Source organism: Betta splendens, chromosome 1 (genome assembly GCF_900634795.4).
Source record: "Betta splendens chromosome 1, fBetSpl5.4, whole genome shotgun sequence".
NCBI lineage: Eukaryota > Metazoa > Chordata > Actinopteri > Anabantiformes > Osphronemidae > Betta > Betta splendens.
The window spans coordinates 18,242,691-18,259,877 of NC_040881.3; the positions used below are offsets into that span (position 1 = coordinate 18,242,691).

At 40.4% G+C, this 17,187-nt stretch overlaps 25 non-coding genes across 25 annotated transcripts; all 25 read left to right on the forward strand.

The window, feature by feature from the left end:
• The first annotated feature begins 289 nt into the window (after positions 1-289).
• trnat-cgu (transfer RNA threonine (anticodon CGU)) lies at positions 290-361 on the forward strand. The gene has a single exon. It is a non-coding gene; the product is annotated as a tRNA-Thr (tRNA).
• Positions 362-855: 494 nt separating this feature from the next.
• trnat-cgu (transfer RNA threonine (anticodon CGU)) lies at positions 856-927 on the forward strand. Its single transcript has one exon. It is a non-coding gene; the product is annotated as a tRNA-Thr (tRNA).
• Positions 928-2,183: 1,256 nt separating this feature from the next.
• trnat-cgu (transfer RNA threonine (anticodon CGU)) lies at positions 2,184-2,255 on the forward strand. The gene has a single exon. It is a non-coding gene; the product is annotated as a tRNA-Thr (tRNA).
• Positions 2,256-3,281: 1,026 nt separating this feature from the next.
• Positions 3,282-3,353, forward strand: trnat-cgu (transfer RNA threonine (anticodon CGU)). The gene has a single exon. It is a non-coding gene; the product is annotated as a tRNA-Thr (tRNA).
• Positions 3,354-3,626: 273 nt separating this feature from the next.
• On the forward strand, positions 3,627-3,698 carry trnac-gca (transfer RNA cysteine (anticodon GCA)). Its single transcript has one exon. It is a non-coding gene; the product is annotated as a tRNA-Cys (tRNA).
• A 511-nt stretch (positions 3,699-4,209) lies between these two features.
• trnat-cgu (transfer RNA threonine (anticodon CGU)) lies at positions 4,210-4,281 on the forward strand. The gene has a single exon. It is a non-coding gene; the product is annotated as a tRNA-Thr (tRNA).
• A 540-nt stretch (positions 4,282-4,821) lies between these two features.
• Positions 4,822-4,893, forward strand: trnat-cgu (transfer RNA threonine (anticodon CGU)). Its single transcript has one exon. It is a non-coding gene; the product is annotated as a tRNA-Thr (tRNA).
• A 1,218-nt stretch (positions 4,894-6,111) lies between these two features.
• On the forward strand, positions 6,112-6,183 carry trnat-cgu (transfer RNA threonine (anticodon CGU)). The gene has a single exon. It is a non-coding gene; the product is annotated as a tRNA-Thr (tRNA).
• An 856-nt stretch (positions 6,184-7,039) lies between these two features.
• On the forward strand, positions 7,040-7,111 carry trnat-cgu (transfer RNA threonine (anticodon CGU)). The gene has a single exon. It is a non-coding gene; the product is annotated as a tRNA-Thr (tRNA).
• An 850-nt stretch (positions 7,112-7,961) lies between these two features.
• Positions 7,962-8,033, forward strand: trnat-cgu (transfer RNA threonine (anticodon CGU)). The gene has a single exon. It is a non-coding gene; the product is annotated as a tRNA-Thr (tRNA).
• Positions 8,034-8,306: 273 nt separating this feature from the next.
• On the forward strand, positions 8,307-8,378 carry trnac-gca (transfer RNA cysteine (anticodon GCA)). The gene has a single exon. It is a non-coding gene; the product is annotated as a tRNA-Cys (tRNA).
• A 507-nt stretch (positions 8,379-8,885) lies between these two features.
• Positions 8,886-8,958, forward strand: trnat-cgu (transfer RNA threonine (anticodon CGU)). Its single transcript has one exon. It is a non-coding gene; the product is annotated as a tRNA-Thr (tRNA).
• A 273-nt stretch (positions 8,959-9,231) lies between these two features.
• Positions 9,232-9,303, forward strand: trnac-gca (transfer RNA cysteine (anticodon GCA)). Its single transcript has one exon. It is a non-coding gene; the product is annotated as a tRNA-Cys (tRNA).
• Positions 9,304-9,809: 506 nt separating this feature from the next.
• trnat-cgu (transfer RNA threonine (anticodon CGU)) lies at positions 9,810-9,881 on the forward strand. Its single transcript has one exon. It is a non-coding gene; the product is annotated as a tRNA-Thr (tRNA).
• Positions 9,882-10,154: 273 nt separating this feature from the next.
• On the forward strand, positions 10,155-10,226 carry trnac-gca (transfer RNA cysteine (anticodon GCA)). Its single transcript has one exon. It is a non-coding gene; the product is annotated as a tRNA-Cys (tRNA).
• A 506-nt stretch (positions 10,227-10,732) lies between these two features.
• Positions 10,733-10,805, forward strand: trnat-cgu (transfer RNA threonine (anticodon CGU)). Its single transcript has one exon. It is a non-coding gene; the product is annotated as a tRNA-Thr (tRNA).
• Positions 10,806-11,078: 273 nt separating this feature from the next.
• trnac-gca (transfer RNA cysteine (anticodon GCA)) lies at positions 11,079-11,150 on the forward strand. Its single transcript has one exon. It is a non-coding gene; the product is annotated as a tRNA-Cys (tRNA).
• Positions 11,151-11,657: 507 nt separating this feature from the next.
• trnat-cgu (transfer RNA threonine (anticodon CGU)) lies at positions 11,658-11,730 on the forward strand. Its single transcript has one exon. It is a non-coding gene; the product is annotated as a tRNA-Thr (tRNA).
• Positions 11,731-12,816: 1,086 nt separating this feature from the next.
• Positions 12,817-12,888, forward strand: trnat-cgu (transfer RNA threonine (anticodon CGU)). The gene has a single exon. It is a non-coding gene; the product is annotated as a tRNA-Thr (tRNA).
• An 856-nt stretch (positions 12,889-13,744) lies between these two features.
• On the forward strand, positions 13,745-13,816 carry trnat-cgu (transfer RNA threonine (anticodon CGU)). The gene has a single exon. It is a non-coding gene; the product is annotated as a tRNA-Thr (tRNA).
• A 272-nt stretch (positions 13,817-14,088) lies between these two features.
• Positions 14,089-14,160, forward strand: trnac-gca (transfer RNA cysteine (anticodon GCA)). Its single transcript has one exon. It is a non-coding gene; the product is annotated as a tRNA-Cys (tRNA).
• A 511-nt stretch (positions 14,161-14,671) lies between these two features.
• trnat-cgu (transfer RNA threonine (anticodon CGU)) lies at positions 14,672-14,744 on the forward strand. The gene has a single exon. It is a non-coding gene; the product is annotated as a tRNA-Thr (tRNA).
• Positions 14,745-15,600: 856 nt separating this feature from the next.
• On the forward strand, positions 15,601-15,673 carry trnat-cgu (transfer RNA threonine (anticodon CGU)). The gene has a single exon. It is a non-coding gene; the product is annotated as a tRNA-Thr (tRNA).
• An 855-nt stretch (positions 15,674-16,528) lies between these two features.
• On the forward strand, positions 16,529-16,601 carry trnat-cgu (transfer RNA threonine (anticodon CGU)). The gene has a single exon. It is a non-coding gene; the product is annotated as a tRNA-Thr (tRNA).
• A 492-nt stretch (positions 16,602-17,093) lies between these two features.
• On the forward strand, positions 17,094-17,165 carry trnat-cgu (transfer RNA threonine (anticodon CGU)). Its single transcript has one exon. It is a non-coding gene; the product is annotated as a tRNA-Thr (tRNA).
• The last annotated feature ends 22 nt before the right edge of the window (positions 17,166-17,187 follow it).

Consider the following 17,187-nt stretch of genomic DNA (forward strand, 5'->3'; position numbering starts at 1 on the left):
GCTGTCAGGAATGTACACTATCTTTCTAAAAAGGGGGACATACATTTTTGTGATTTTCTACAGTTCTACAGGGTATAGCTCAGGGGTAGAGCACTTGCCTGCAGATCAAGAGGTCCCCAATTCAACTATGGGTGCTCCCTTTTGTAACGTTACTTCATCAAGTGTCATAAGAATGACATCCCTCCACCACTTGGAAAACCTTCTGCCTTGCTTTGTTCTGCATCACTCATCTTGAAACTGTATCACTTAATATTGTGACTTTCAAGAATGGTTTTATATTTCTAATAGTGGCGTGGTGGCCAAGTGGTAAGGCATTGGTCTCGTAAACCAAAGATCGTGGCATCAACCCCCATCCATGCCTTTTAGGAATGTACTCATTCTTTCTAAAAAAGGGGACATACAGTTTTGTCATTTTCTACAGTTCCCAGGGATCGTTCTGGGGTCCCATCTTAGAAAACTGTAGGGTACATTAAACCTAAGAGAAACCTTTAGTTCAGTAATGTCCAATCTTAAGGAAGAAATGTTTACTGATTTATTCTGTCTACAACAGGGGCTAGTAATATTCCATTACGCCACATTTTCATTGTTTACAACCTATGTCTGAATATATCTGAATCTATCCTATCATTACCTGGGGGGTGTAGCTCAGTGGCAGAGCATTTCACTGCAGATCAAGACATCCCCAGTTCAACTCTAGGTGCTCCCTTTTGTAAAGTTGCTTCCTCAAGTGTTATAAGAATGTAATCCCACCACCACTTGGAAAACCTTCTGCTTTGATTTTTTCTGCATCAGTCATATTGTAACTGTATCACTTATTAATGTGACTTTCAAGAATGGTTTTATAATAGTAATAGTGGCGTGGTGGCCAAGTGGTAAGGCGTTGGTCTCGTAAACCCAAGATCATGGGATCAACCCCCATCCATGCCTTTCAGGAATGTACTCAATCTTTCTAGAGAAGGAGACATACTGTTTTGTCATTTTCTACAGTTCCCAGGGATAGTACAAAGGTCCCATCTTAGAAAACTGTCAGGGACTTAAAATCTAGGAGAAACCTTTAGTTCAGTAATGTCCAATCTTAAACAAGAAATGTTTACTGATTTATTCTGTCTACAGCAGGGGCTAGTAATATTCCATTACGCCACATATTAATTGTTTACAACCACTTGGAAAACCTTCTGCTTTGCTTTGTTCTGCATCAGTCATCTTGTAACTGTATCACTTAATATTGTGACTTTCAAAAATGGTTTTATAATACTAATAGTGGTGTGGTGGCCAAGAGGTAAGGCGTTGGGCTCGTAAACCAAAGATCATCGGATCAACCCCCATCCGTCTCTTTCAGGAATGTACTCAATCTTACTAGAGAAGGGCACATACAGTTCTGTCATTTTCTACAGTTCCCAGGGATAGTACAAAGGTCCCATCTTAGAAACCTGCCAGGGACATTAAATCTAAGAGAAACCTTTAGTTCAGTAATGTCCAATCTTAAAGAAGAAATGTTTAACGATTTATTCTGTCTACAGCAGGGGCTAGTATTATTCCATTACGCCACATATTCATTGTTTACAACCTATGTCTGAATATATCTGAATCTATCCTATCATTGCGTAGGTGGTTTAGCTCAGAGGTAGAGCATTTGACTACAGATCAAGAGGTCCCCAGTTCAACTCTGGGTGCTCCCTTTAGTAAAGTTGCTTCTTCAAGTGTCATAAGAATGAAATCCCTCCACCACTTGGAAATCCTTTGCTTTCTTCTGCATCAGTCATCTTGTAAATAAAACACTAATCATTGCTTCCAAGAATGGTTTTACTTCACCTATCAGGGTGTGGTGGCCATGTCGTAAACTATCAATGTGTGGCATAATGGAATGCTACTAACCCCTGCTGTAGACAGAATAAATCAGTAAACATCTCCCTGTTAAAACTGGCCTTTACTGAACCATAGGTTTCTACCCCACCAAGTTGTGGGGGGTATAGCTCAGTGGTAGACCATTTGATTGCAGATCAAGAGGTCTCCAGTTCAACTCTGGGGTCTCTCTTTTGTAAAATTACTTCATCAAGTGTCATATAAATGACATAACTCAACAACTTGAAAACCTTCTGCCTTGCTTTGTACTGCATCAGTCATCTTGTAACTGTATCACTTAATATTGTGACTTTTAAGAATGGTTTTATAGTCCTAGTTGTGGCGTGGTGGCCAAGTGGTAAGGCGTTGGTCTCGTAAACCAAAGATCATGGGATCAACCCCCATCCATGCCTTTCAGGAATGTACTCAATCTTTCTAGAAAAAGGGACATAGAGATTTGTCATTTTCTACAGTTCCCAGGGATAATTCTGGATTTCCATCTTAGAAAACTGTCAGGTATGTTAAATCTAAGAGAAACCTTTAGTTCATTAAGGACCAATCTTAAAAGAGAAATGTTTACGGATTTTTTCTGTCTACAGCAGGCATTGGTAGTATTCCATTACGCCACACATTTATTGTTTACAACCTATGTCTGAATCTATCTGAATCTATCCTATCATTACCTGGGGGGTGTAGCTCAGTGGCAGAGCATTTCACTGCAGATCAAGACATCCCCAGTTGAACTCTGGGTGCTCCCTTTTGTAAAGTTGCTTCTTCAAGTGTCATTAAGAAAAAAAATCCCTCCACCACTTGGAAAACCTTCTGCTTTGCTTTGTTCTGCATCAGTCATCTTGTAACTGTATCACTTAATATCGTGACTTTAAAGAATGATTTTATAATAGAAATACTGGCGCCCAAGTGGTAAGGCATTGGTCTCGTAAACCCAAGATCATGGGATCAACCGCCATCCATGCCTTTCAGGATTGTACTCAATCTTTCTAGAGAAGGGGACATACTGTTTTGTCCTTTTCTACAGTTCTCAGGTATAGTACACAGGTCCCATCTTAGAAAACTGTCAGGTACATGAAATCTAAGAGAAACCTTTAGTACAGTAAGGACCAATCTTAAAGGAGAAATGTTTACTGATTTATTGTATTTACAGCAGGGGTTAGTAGTATTTCATTACGCCACATATTCTTTGTTTACAACCTATGTCTGAATATATCTGAATCTATCCTATCATTGCGTCGGAGGTGTAGCTCAGTGGTAGACCATTTGACTGCAGATCAAGAGGTCTCCAGTTCCACTCTGGGGTCTCTCTTTTGTAAAATTACATCATCAAGTGTCATATTAATGACATACCTCAACAACTTGACAACCTTCTGCATTGCTTTGTACAGCATCTGTCATCTTGAAACTGTATCACTTTATATAACAGTGGCGTGGGGGCCAAGTGGTAAGGCGTTGGTTTCGTAAACCAGAGATCATGGGATCAACCCCCATCCATGCCTTTCAGGAATGTACTCAATCTTTCTAGAGAAGGGGACATGCAGTTTTATCATTTTCTACAGTTTCCAGGGATAGTACAAAGGTCCCATCTTAGAAAACTGTCAGGGACATTAAATCTAAGAGAAACCTTTAGTTCAGTAATGTCCAGTCCTAAAGACGAAACGTTTAATGATTTATTCTGTCTACAGCAAGGGCTATTAGTATTCCATTACGCCTCATATTCATTGTTTACAACCTATGTCTGAATATATCTGAATCTATCCTGTCATTGCATGGGGAGTATAGCTCAAAGGTAGAGCATTTGACTGCAGATCAAGAGGTCCCCAGTTCAACTCTGGGTGATCCCTTTTGTAAAGTTACTTTATTAAGTGTCATAAGAATGAAATCCCTCCACCACTTGGAAATCCTTATGCTTTGCTTTCTTCTGCATCAGTCATCTTGTAACTAAAACACTAATCATTGCTTCCAAGAATGGTTTTACTTCACCTATTAGGATGTGGTGGCCATGTCGTAAACTATCAATGTGTGGCATAATGGAATGCTACTAACCCCTGCTGTAGACAGAATAAATCAGTAAACATCTCCCTGTTAAAACTGGCCTTTACTGAACCATAGGTTTCTACGCCACAAAGTTGTGGGGGGTATAGCTCAGTGGTAGATCACTTGATTGCAGCTCAAGAGGTCTCCAGTTCAACTCTCGGGTCTCTCTTTTGTAAAATTACTTCATCAAGTGTCATAAGAATGAAATCCCTCCACCACTAGGAAAACCTTCTGCTTTGCTTTGTTCTGCATCAGTCATCTTGTAAGTGTATCACTTAATATTGTGACTTTCAAGAATGGTTTTATAATACTAATAGTGGCGTGGTGGCCAAGTGGTAAGGCGTTGGTCTCGTAAACCAAAGATCATGGGATCAACCCCCATCTATGCCTTTCAGGAATGTACTCAATCTTTCTAGAAAGGGGGCATACAGTTTTGTCATTTTCTACAGTTCCCAGGGATAGTACAAAGGTCCCATCTTAGAAAACTGCCAGGGACATTAAATCTAAGAGAAACCTTTAGTTCAGTAATGTCCAATCTTAAAGAAGAAATGTTTAATGATTTATTCTGTCTACAGCAGGGGCTAGTAGTTTTCCATTACGCCACATATTCATTGTTTACAACCTATGTCTGAATATATCTGAACCTATCCTATCATTGTGTGGGGGGTATAACTCAGAGGTAGAGCATTTGACTGCAGATCAAGTTGTGGGGGGTATAGCTCAGTGGTAGATCACTTGATTGCAGCTCAAGAGGTCTCCAGTTCAACTCTGGGGTCTCTCTTTTGTAAAATTACTTCATCAAGTGTCATAAGAATGAAATCCCTCCACCACTTGGAAAACCTTCTGCTTTGCTTTGTTCTGCATCAGTCATCTTGTAACTGTATCACTTAATATTGTGACTTTCAAGAATGGTTTTATAATACTAATAGTGGCGTGGTGCCCAAGTGGTAAGGCGTTGGTCTCGTAAACCAAAGATCATGGGATCAACCCCCATCCATGCCTTTCAGGAATGTACTCAATCTTTCTAGAAAGGGGGCATACAGTTTTGTCATTTTCTACAGTTCCCAGGGATAGTAAAAAGGTCCCATCTTAGAAAACTGTCAGGGACATTAAATCTAAGAGAAACCTTTAGTTCAGTAATGTCCAATCTTAAAGAAGAAATGTTTAATGATTTATTCTGTCTACAGCAGGGGCTAGTAGTATTCCATTACGCCACATATTCATTGTTTACAACCTATGTCTGAATTTTCCTGAATCTATCCTATCATTGTGTGGGGGGTATAGCTCAGAGGTAGAGCATTTCACTGCAGATCAAGAGGTCCCCAGTTCAACTCTGGGTGCTCCCTTTAGTAAAGATACTTCATCAAGTGTCATAAGAATGAAATCCTTCCACCACTTGGAAATCCTTATGCTTTGCTTTCTTCTGCATCAGTCATCTTGTAACTAAAACACTAATCATTGCTTCCAAGAATGGTTTTACTTCACCTATCAGGGTGTGGTGGCCAAGTCGTAAACTATCAATGTGTGGCATAATGGAATGCTACTAACCCCTGCTGTAGACAGAATAAATCAGTAAACATCTCCCTGTTAAAACTGGCCTTTACTGAACCATAGGTTTCTAGCCCACCAAGTTGTGGGGGGTATAGCTCAGTGGTAGATCACTTGATTGCAGCTCAAGAGGTCTCCAGTTCAACTCTGGGGTCTCTCTTTTGTAAAATTACTTCATCAAGTGTCATAAGAATGAAATCCTTCCACCACTTGGAAATCCGTATGCTTTGCTTTCTTCTGCATCAGTCATCTTGTAACTAAAACACTAATCATTGCTTCCAAGAATGGTTTTACTTCACCTATCAGGGTGTGGTGGCCAAGTCGTAAACTATCAATGTGTGGCATAATGGAATGCTACTAACCCCTGCTGTAGACAGAATAAATCAGTAAACATCTCCCTGTTAAAACTGGCCTTTACTGAACCATAGGTTTCTACGCCACCAAGTTGTGGGGGGTATAGCTCAGTGGTAGATCACTTGATTGCAGCTCAAGAGGTCTCCAGTTCAACTCTGGGGTCTCTCTTTTGTAAAATTACTTCATCAAGTGTCATAAGAATGAAATCCCTCCACCACTTGGAAAACCTTCTGCTTTGCTTTGTTCTGCATCAGTCATCTTGTAACTGTATCACTTAATATTGTGACCATTCAAAAATGGTTTTATAATACTAATAGTGGCGTGGTGGCCAAGTGGTAAGGCGTTGGTCTCGTAAACCAAAGATCATGGGATCAACCCCCATCCATGCCTTTCAGGAATGTACTCAATCTTTCTAGAGGAGGGGGCATACAGTTTTGTCATTTTCTACAGTTCCCAGGGATAGTACAAAGGTCCCATCTTAGAAAACTGTCAGGGACATTAAATCTAAGAGAAACCTTTAGTTAAGTAATGTCCAATCTTAAAGAAGAAATGTTTAATGATTTATTCTGTCTACAGCAGGGGCTAGTAGTATTCCATTACGCCACATATTCATTGTTTACAACCTATGTCTGAATTTTCCTGAATCTATCCTATCATTGTGTGGGGGGTATAGCTCAGAGGTAGAGCATTTGAATGCAGATTAAGAGGTCCCCAGTTCAACTCTGGGTGCTCCCTTTAGTAAAGATACTTCGTCAGGTGTCATAAGAATGAAATCCCTCCACCACTTGGAAATCCTTATGCTTTGCTTTCTTCTGCATCAGTCATCTTGTAACTAAAACACTAATCATTGCTTCCAAGAATGGTTTTACTTTACCTATCAGGGTGTGGTGGCCATGTCGTAAACTATCAATGTGTGGCATAATGGAATGCTACTAACCCCTGCTGTAGACAGAATAAATCAGTAAACATCTCCCTGTTAAAACTGGCCTTTACTGAACCATAGGTTTCTACGCCACAAAGTTGTGGGGGGTATAGCTCAGTGGTAGATCACTTGATTGCAGCTCAAGAGGTCTCCAGTTCAACTCTGGGGTCTCTCTTTTGTAAAATTACTTCATCAAGTGTCATAAGAATGAAATCCCTCCACCACTAGGAAAACCTTCTGCTTTGCTTTATTCTGCATCAGTCATCTTGTAAGTGTATCACTTAATGTTGTGACTTTCAAGAATGGTCTTATAATACTAATAGTGGCGTGGTGGCCAAGTGGTAAGGCGTTGGTCTCGTAAACCAAAGATCATGGGATCAACCCCCATCTATGCCTTTCAGGAATGTACTCAATCTTTCTAGAAAGGGGGCATACAGTTTTGTCATTTTCTACAGTTCCCAGGGATAGTACAAAGGTCCCATCTTAGAAAACTGTCAGGGACATTAAATCTAAGAGAAACCTTTAGTTCAGTAATGTCCAATCTTAAAGAAGAAATGTTTAATGATTTATTCTGTCTACAGCAGGGGCTAGTAGTATTCCATTACGCCACATATTCATTGTTTACAACCTATGTCTGAATATATCTGAATCTATCCTATCATTGTGTGGGGGGTATAGCTCAGAGGTAGAGCATTTGACTGCAGATCAAGAGGTCCCCAGTTCAACTGTGGGTGCTCCCTTTAGTAAAGATACTTCATCAAGTGTCATAAGAATGAAATCCCTCCACCACTTGGAAATCCTTATGCTTTCTTTTGCATCAGTCATCTTGTAACTAAAACACTAATCATTGCTTCCAAGAATGGTTTTACTTCACCTATCAGGGTGTGGTGGCCAAGTCGTAAACTATCAATGTGTGGCATAATGGAATGCTACTAACCCCTGCTGTAGACAGAATAAATCAGTAAACATCTCCCTGTTAAAACTGGCCTTTACTGAACCATAGGTTTCTAGCCCACCAAGTTGTGGGGGGTATAGCTCAGTGGTAGATCACTTGATTGCAGCTCAAGAGGTCTCCAGTTCAACTCTGGGGTCTCTCTTTTGTAAAATTACTTCATCAAGTGTCATAAGAATGAAATCCCTCCACCACTTGGAAAACCTTCTGCTTTGCTTTGTTCTGCATCAGTCATCTTGTAACTGTATCACTTAATATTGTGACTTTCAAGAATGGTTTTATAATACTAATAGTGGCGTGGTGGCCAAGTGGTAAGGCGTTGGTCTCGTAAACCAAAGATCATGGGATCAACCCCCATCCATGCCTTTCAGGAATGTACTCAATCTTTCTAGAGAAGGGGGCATACAGTTTTGTCATTTTCTACAGTTCCCAGGGATAGTACAAAGGTCCCATCTTAGAAAACTGTCAGGGACATTAAATCTAAGAGAAACCTTTAGTTCAGTAATGTCCAATCTTAAAGAAGAAATGTTTAATGATTTATTCTGTCTACAGCAGGGGCTAGTAGTATTCCATTACGCCACATATTCATTGTTTACAACCTATGTCTGAATTTTCCTGAATCTATCCTATCATTGTGTGGGGGGTATAGCTCAGAGGTAGAGCATTTGACTGCAGATCAAGAGGTCCCCAGTTCAACTCTGGGTGCTCCCTTTAGTAAAGATACTTCATCAAGTGTCATAAGAATGAAATCCCTCCACCACTTGGAAATCCTTATGCTTTCTTTTGCATCAGTCATCTTGTAACTAAAACACTAATCATTGCTTCCAAGAATGGTTTTACTTCACCTATCAGGGTGTGGTGGCCAAGTCGTAAACTATCAATGTGTGGCATAATGGAATGCTACTAACCCCTGCTGTAGACAGAATAAATCAGTAAACATCTCCCTGTTAAAACTGGCCTTTACTGAACCATAGGTTTCTAGCCCACCAAGTTGTGGGGGGTATAGCTCAGTGGTAGATCACTTGATTGCAGCTCAAGAGGTCTCCAGTTCAACTCTGGGGTCTCTCTTTTGTAAAATTACTTCATCAAGTGTCATAAGAATGAAATCCCTCCACCACTTGGAAAACCTTCTGCTTTGCTTTGTTCTGCATCAGTCATCTTGTAAGTGTATCACTTAATATTGTGACTTTCAAGAATGGTTTTAAAAATACTAATAGTGGCGTGGTGGCCAAGTGGTAAGGCGTTGGTCTCGTAAACCAAAGATCATGGGATCAATCCCCCATCCATGCCTTTCAGGAATGTACTCAAACTTTCTAGAGAAGGGGGCATACAGTTTTGTCATTTTCTACAGTTCCCAGGGATAGTACAAAGGTCCCATCTTAGAAAACTGTCAGGGACATTAAATCTAAGAGAAACCTTTAGTTCAGTAATGTCCAATCTTAAAGAAGAAATGTTTAATGATTTATTCTGTCTACAGCAGGGGCTAGTAGTATTCCATTACGCCACATATTCATTGTTTACAACCTATGTCTGAATTTTCCTGAATCTATCCTATCATTGTGTGGGGGGTATAGCTCAGAGGTAGAGCATTTGACTGCAGATCAAGAGGTCCCCAGTTCAACTCTGGGTGCTCCCTTTAGTAAAGATACTTCATCAAGTGTCATAAGAATGAAATCCCTCCACCACTTGGAAATCCTTATGCTTTCTTTTGCATCAGTCATCTTGTAACTAAAACACTAATCATTGCTTCCAAGAATGGTTTTACTTCACCTATCAGGGTGTGGTGGCCATGTCGTAAACTATCAATGTGTGGCATAATGCAATGCTACTAACCCCTGCTGTAGACAGAATAAATCAGTAAACATCTCCCTGTTAAAACTGGCCTTTACTGAACCATAGGTTTCTACGCCACCAAGTTGTGGGGGGTATAGCTCAGTGGTAGATCACTTGATTGCAGCTCAAGAGGTCTCCAGTTCAACTCTGGGGTCTCTCTTTTGTAAAATTACTTCATCAAGTGTCATAAGAATGAAATCCCTCCACCACTTGGAAAACCTTCTGCTTTGCTTTGTTCTGCATCAGTCATCTTGTAACTGTATCACTTAATATTGTGACTTTCAAGAATGGTTTTATAATACTAATAGTGGCGTGGTGGCCAAGTGGTAAGGCGTTGGTCTCGTAAACCAAAGATCATGGGATCAACCCCCATCCATGCCTTTCAGGAATGTACTCAATCTTTCTAGAGAAGGGGACATACAGTTTTGTCATTTTCTACAGTTCCCAGGGATAGTACAAAGGTCCCATCTTAGAAAACTGTCAGGGACATTAAATCTAAGAGAAACCTTTAGTTCAGTAATGTCCAATCTTAAAGAAGAAATGTTTAATGATTTATTCTGTCTACAGCAGGGGCTAGTAGTATTCCATTACGCCACATATTCATTGTTTACAACCTATGTCTGAATTTTCCTGAATCTATCCTATCATTGTGTGGGGGGTATAGCTCAGAGGTAGAGCATTTGACTGCAGATCAAGAGGTCCCCAGTTCAACTCTGGGTGCTCCCTTTAGTAAAGATACTTCATCAAGTGTCATAAGAATGAAATCCCTCCACCACTTGGAAATCCTTATGCTTTCTTTTGCATCAGTCATCTTGTAACTAAAACACTAATCATTGCTTCCAAGAATGGTTTTACTTCACCTATCAGGGTGTGGTGGCCAAGTCGTAAACTATCAATGTGTGGCATAATGGAATGCTACTAACCCCTGCTGTAGACAGAATAAATCAGTAAACATCTCCCTGTTAAAACTGGCCTTTACTGAACCATAGGTTTCTAGCCCACCAAGTTGTGGGGGGTATAGCTCAGTGGTAGATCACTTGATTGCAGCTCAAGAGGTCTCCAGTTCAACTCTGGGGTCTCTCTTTTGTAAAATTACTTCATCAAGTGTCATAAGAATGAAATCCCTCCACCACTTGGAAAACCTTCTGCTTTGCTTTGTTCTGCATCAGTCATCTTGTAACTGTATCACTTAATATTGTGACTTTCAAGAATGGTTTTATAATACTAATAGTGGCGTGGTGGCCAAGTGGTAAGGCGTTGGTCTCGTAAACCAAAGATCATGGGATCAATCCCCCATCCATGCCTTTCAGGAATGTACTCAATCTTTCTAGAGAAGGGGGCATACAGTTTTGTCATTTTCTACAGTTCCCAGGGATAGTACAAAGGTCCCATCTTAGAAAACTGTCAGGGACATTAAATCTAAGAGAAACCTTTAGTTCAGTAATGTCCAATCTTAAAGAAGAAATGTTTAATGATTTATTCTGTCTACAGCAGGGGCTAGTAGTATTCCATTACGCCACATATTCATTGTTTACAACCTATGTCTGAATTTTCCTGAATCTATCCTATCATTGTGTGGGGGGTATAGCTCAGAGGTAGAGCATTTGACTGCAGATCAAGAGGTCCCCAGTTCAACTCTGGGTGCTCCCTTTAGTAAAGATACTTCATCAAGTGTCATAAGAATGAAATCCCTCCACCACTTGGAAATCCTTATGCTTTCTTTTGCATCAGTCATCTTGTAACTAAAACACTAATCATTGCTTCCAAGAATGGTTTTACTTCACCTATCAGGGTGTGGTGGCCATGTCGTAAACTATCAATGTGTGGCATAATGGCAATGCTACTAACCCCTGCTGTAGACAGAATAAATCAGTAAACATCTCCCTGTTAAAACTGGCCTTTACTGAACCATAGGTTTCTACGCCACCAAGTTGTGGGGGGTATAGCTCAGTGGTAGATCACTTGATTGCAGCTCAAGAGGTCTCCAGTTCAACTCTGGGGTCTCTCTTTTGTAAAATTACTTCATCAAGTGTCATAAGAATGAAATCCCTCCACCACTTGGAAAACCTTCTGCTTTGCTTTGTTCTGCATCAGTCATCTTGTAAGTGTATCACTTAATATTGTGACTTTCAAGAATGGTTTTATAATACTAATAGTGGCGTGGTGGCCAAGTGGTAAGGCGTTGGTCTCGTAAACCAAAGATCATGGGATCAATCCCCCATCCATGCCTTTCAGGAATGTACTCAATCTTTCTAGAGAAGGGGGCATACAGTTTTGTCATTTTCTACAGTTCCCAGGGATAGTACAAAGGTCCCATCTTAGAAAACTGTCAGGGACATTAAATCTAAGAGAAACCTTTAGTTCAGTAATGTCCAATCTTAAAGAAGAAATGTTTAATGATTTATTCTGTCTACAGCAGGGGCTAGTAGTATTCCATTACGCCACATATTCATTGTTTACAACCTATGTCTGAATTTTCCTGAATCTATCCTATCATTGTGTGGGGGGTATAGCTCAGAGGTAGAGCATTTGACTGCAGATCAAGAGGTCCCCAGTTCAACTGTGGGTGCTCCCTTTAGTAAAGATACTTCATCAAGTGTCATAAGAATGAAATCCCTCCACCACTTGGAAATCCTTATGCTTTCTTTTGCATCAGTCATCTTGTAACTAAAACACTAATCATTGCTTCCAAGAATGGTTTTACTTCACCTATCAGGGTGTGGTGGCCAAGTCGTAAACTATCAATGTGTGGCATAATGGAATGCTACTAACCCCTGCTGTAGACAGAATAAATCAGTAAACATCTCCCTGTTAAAACTGGCCTTTACTGAACCATAGGTTTCTAGCCCACCAAGTTGTGGGGGGTATAGCTCAGTGGTAGATCACTTGATTGCAGCTCAAGAGGTCTCCAGTTCAACTCTGGGGTCTCTCTTTTGTAAAATTACTTCATCAAGTGTCATAAGAATGAAATCCCTCCACCACTTGAAACTGTGGCAATGCTACTAACCCCTGCTGTAGACAGAATAAATCAGTAAACATCTCCCTGTTAAAACTGGCCTTTACTGAACCATAGGTTTCTACGCCACCAAGTTGTGGGGGGTATAGCTCAGTGGTAGATCACTTGATTGCAGCTCAAGAGGTCTCCAGTTCAACTCTGGGGTCTCTCTTTTGTAAAATTACTTCATCAAGTGTCATAAGAATGAAATCCCTCCACCACTTGGAAAACCTTCTGCTTTGCTTTGTTCTGCATCAGTCATCTTGTAAGTGTATCACTTAATATTGTGACTTTCAAGAATGGTTTTATAATACTAATAGTGGCGTGGTGGCCAAGTGGTAAGGCGTTGGTCTCGTAAACCAAAGATCATGGGATCAACCCCCATCCATGCCTTTCAGGAATGTACTCAATCTTTCTAGAAAGGGGGCATACAGTTTTGTCATTTTCTACAGTTCCCAGGGATAGTACAAAGGTCCCATCTTAGAAAACTGTCAGGGACATTAAATCTAAGAGAAACCTTTAGTTCAGTAATGTCCAATCTTAAAAAAGAAATGTTTAATGATTTATTCTGTCTACAGCAGGGGCTAGTAGTATTCCATTACGCCACATATTCATTGTTTACAACCTATGTCTGAATATATCCTGAATCTATCCTATCATTGCGTGGGGGGTATAGCTCAGAGGTAGAGCATTTGACTGCAGATCAAGAGGTCCCCAGTTCAACTGTGGGTGCTCCCTTTAGTAAAGATACTTCATCAAGTGTCATAAGAATGAAATCCCTCCACCACTTGGAAATCCTTATGCTTTGCTTTCTTCTGCATCAGTCATCTTGTAACTAAAACACTAATCATTGCTTCCAAGAATGGTTTTACTTCACCTATCAGGGTGTGGTGGCCATGTCGTAAACTATCAATGTGTGGCATAATGCAATGCTACTAACCCCTGCTGTAGACAGAATAAATCAGTAAACATCTCCCTGTTAAAACTGGCCTTTACTGAACCATAGGTTTCTACGCCACCAAGTTGTGGGGGGTATAGCTCAGTGGTAGATCACTTGATTGCAGCTCAAGAGGTCTCCAGTTCAACTCTGGGGTCTCTCTTTTGTAAAATTACTTCATCAAGTGTCATAAGAATGAAATCCCTCCACCACTTGGAAAACCTTCTGCTTTGCTTTGTTCTGCATCAGTCATCTTGTAAGTGTATCACTTAATATTGTGACTTTCAAGAATGGTTTTATAATACTAATAGTGGCGTGGTGGCCAAGTGGTAAGGCGTTGGTCTCGTAAACCAAAGATCATGGGATCAACCCCCATCCATGCCTTTCAGGAATGTACTCAATCTTTCTAGAAAGGGGGCATACAGTTTTGTCATTTTCTACAGTTCCCAGGGATAGTACAAAGGTCCCATCTTAGAAAACTGTCAGGGACATTAAATCTAAGAGAAACCTTTAGTTCAGTAATGTCCAATCTTAAAAAAGAAATGTTTAATGATTTATTCTGTCTACAGCAGGGGCTAGTAGTATTCCATTACGCCACATATTCATTGTTTACAACCTATGTCTGAATATATCTGAATCTATCCTATCATTGCGTGGGGGGTATAGCTCAGAGGTAGAGCATTTGACTGCAGATCAAGAGGTCCCCAGTTCAACTCTGGGTGCTCCCTTTAGTAAAGATACTTCATCAAGTGTCATAAGAATGAAATCCCTCCACCACTTGGAAATCCTTATGCTTTGCTTTCTTCTGCATCAGTCATCTTGTAACTAAAACACTAATCATTGCTTCCAAGAATGGTTTTACTTCACCTATCAGGGTGTGGTGGCCATGTCGTAAACTATCAATGTGTGGCATAATGCAATGCTACTAACCCCTGCTGTAGACAGAATAAATCAGTAAACATCTCCCTGTTAAAACTGGCCTTTACTGAACCATAGGTTTCTACGCCACCAAGTTGTGGGGGGTATAGCTCAGTGGTAGATCACTTGATTGCAGCTCAAGAGGTCTCCAGTTCAACTCTGGGGTCTCTCTTTTGTAAAATTACTTCATCAAGTGTCATAAGAATGAAATCCCTCCACCACTTGGAAAACCTTCTGCTTTGCTTTGTTCTGCATCAGTCATCTTGTAACTGTATCACTTAATATTGTGACTTTCAAGAATGGTTTTATAATACTAATAGTGGCGTGGTGGCCAAGTGGTAAGGCGTTGGTCTCGTAAACCAAAGATCATGGGATCAATCCCCCATCCATGCCTTTCAGGAATGTACTCAATCTTTCTAGAGAAGGGGGCATACAGTTTTGTCATTTTCTACAGTTCCCAGGGATAGTACAAAGGTCCCATCTTAGAAAACTGTCAGGGACATTAAATCTAAGAGAAACCTTTAGTTCAGTAATGTCCAATCTTAAAAAAGAAATGTTTAATGATTTATTCTGTCTACAGCAGGGGCTAGTAGTATTCCATTACGCCACATATTCATTGTTTACAACCTATGTCTGAATATATCTGAATCTATCCTATCATTGTGTGGGGGGTATAGCTCAGAGGTAGAGCATTTGACTGCAGATCAAGAGGTCCCCAGTTCAACTGTGGGTGCTCCCTTTAGTAAAGATACTTCATCAAGTGTCATAAGAATGAAATCCCTCCACCACTTGGAAATCCTTATGCTTTGCTTTCTTCTGCATCAGTCATCTTGTAACTAAAACACTAATCATTGCTTCCAAGAATGGTTTTACTTCACCTATCAGGGTGTGGTGGCCAAGTCGTAAACTATCAATGTGTGGCATAATGGAATGCTACTAACCCCTGCTGTAGACAGAATAAATCAGTAAACATCTCCCTGTTAAAACTGGCCTTTACTGAACCATAGGTTTCTAGCCCACCAAGTTGTGGGGGGTATAGCTCAGTGGTAGATCACTTGATTGCAGCTCAAGAGGTCTCCAGTTCAACTCTGGGGTCTCTCTTTTGTAAAATTACTTCATCAAGTGTCATAAGAATGAAATCCCTCCACCACTTGGAAAACCTTCTGCTTTGCTTTGTTCTGCATCAGTCATCTTGTAAGTGTATCACTTAATATTGTGACTTTCAAGAATGGTTTTATAATACTAATAGTGGCGTGGTGGCCAAGTGGTAAGGCGTTGGTCTCGTAAACCAAAGATCATGGGATCAATCCCCCATCCATGCCTTTCAGGAATGTACTCAATCTTTCTAGAAAGGGGGCATACAGTTTTGTCATTTTCTACAGTTCCCAGGGATAGTACAAAGGTCCCATCTTAGAAAACTGTCAGGGACATTAAATCTAAGAGAAACCTTTAGTTCAGTAATGTCCAATCTTAAAGAAGAAATGTTTAATGATTTATTCTGTCTACAGCAGGGGCTAGTAGTATTCCATTACGCCACATATTCATTGTTTACAACCTATGTCTGAATATATCTGAATCTATCCTATCATTGTGTGGGGGGTATAACTCAGAGGTAGAGCATTTGACTGCAGATCAAGAGGTCCCCAGTTCAACTGTGGGTGCTCCCTTTAGTAAAGATACTTCATCAAGTGTCATAAGAATGAAATCCCTCCACCACTTGGAAATCCTTATGCTTTGCTTTCTTCTGCATCAGTCATCTTGTAACTAAAACACTAATCATTGCTTCCAAGAATGGTTTTACTTCACCTATCAGGGTGTGGTGGCCATGTCGTAAACTATCAATGTGTGGCATAATGCAATGCTACTAACCCCTGCTGTAGACAGAATAAATCAGTAAACATCTCCCTGTTAAAACTGGCCTTTACTGAACCATAGGTTTCTACGCCACCAAGTTGTGGGGGGTATAGCTCAGTGGTAGATCACTTGATTGCAGCTCAAGAGGTCTCCAGTTCAACTCTGGGTGCTCCCTTTTGTAAAGATACTTCATCAAGTGTCATAAGAATGAAATCCCTCCACCACTTGGAAAACCTTCTGCTTTGCTTTGTTCTGCATCAGTCATCTTGTAACTGTATCACTTAATATTGTGACTTTCAAGAATGGTTTTATAATACTAATAGTGGCGTGGTGGCCAAGTGGTAAGGCGTTGGTCTCGTAAACCAAAGATCATGGGATCAATCCCCCATCCATGCCTTTCAGGAATGTACTCAATCTTTCTAGAGAAGGGGGCATACAGTTTTGTCATTTTCTACAGTTCCCAGGGATAGTACAAAGGTCCCATCTTAGAAACTGTCAGGGACATTAAATCTAGAGAAACCTTTAGTTCAGTAATGTCCAATCTTAAAGAAGAAATGTTTAATGATTATTCTGTCTACAGCAGGGGCTAGTAGTATTCCATTACGCCACATATTCATTGTTTACAACCTATGTCTGAATATATCCTGAATCTATCCTATCATTGTGTGGGGGGTATAGCTCAGAGGTAGAGCATTTGACTGCAGATCAAGAGGTCCCCAGTTCAACTGTGGGTGCTCCCTTTAGTAAAGATACTTCATCAAGTGTCATAAGAATGAAATCCCTCCACCACTTGGAAAACCTTCTGCTTTGCTTTGTTCTGCATCAGTCATCTTGTAACTGTATCACTTAATATTGTGACTTTCAAGAATGGTTTTATAATACTAATAGTGGCGTGGTGGCCAAGTGGTAAGGCGTTGGTCTCGTAAACCAAAGATCATGGGATCAACCCCCATCCATGCCTTTCAGGAATGTACTCAATCTTT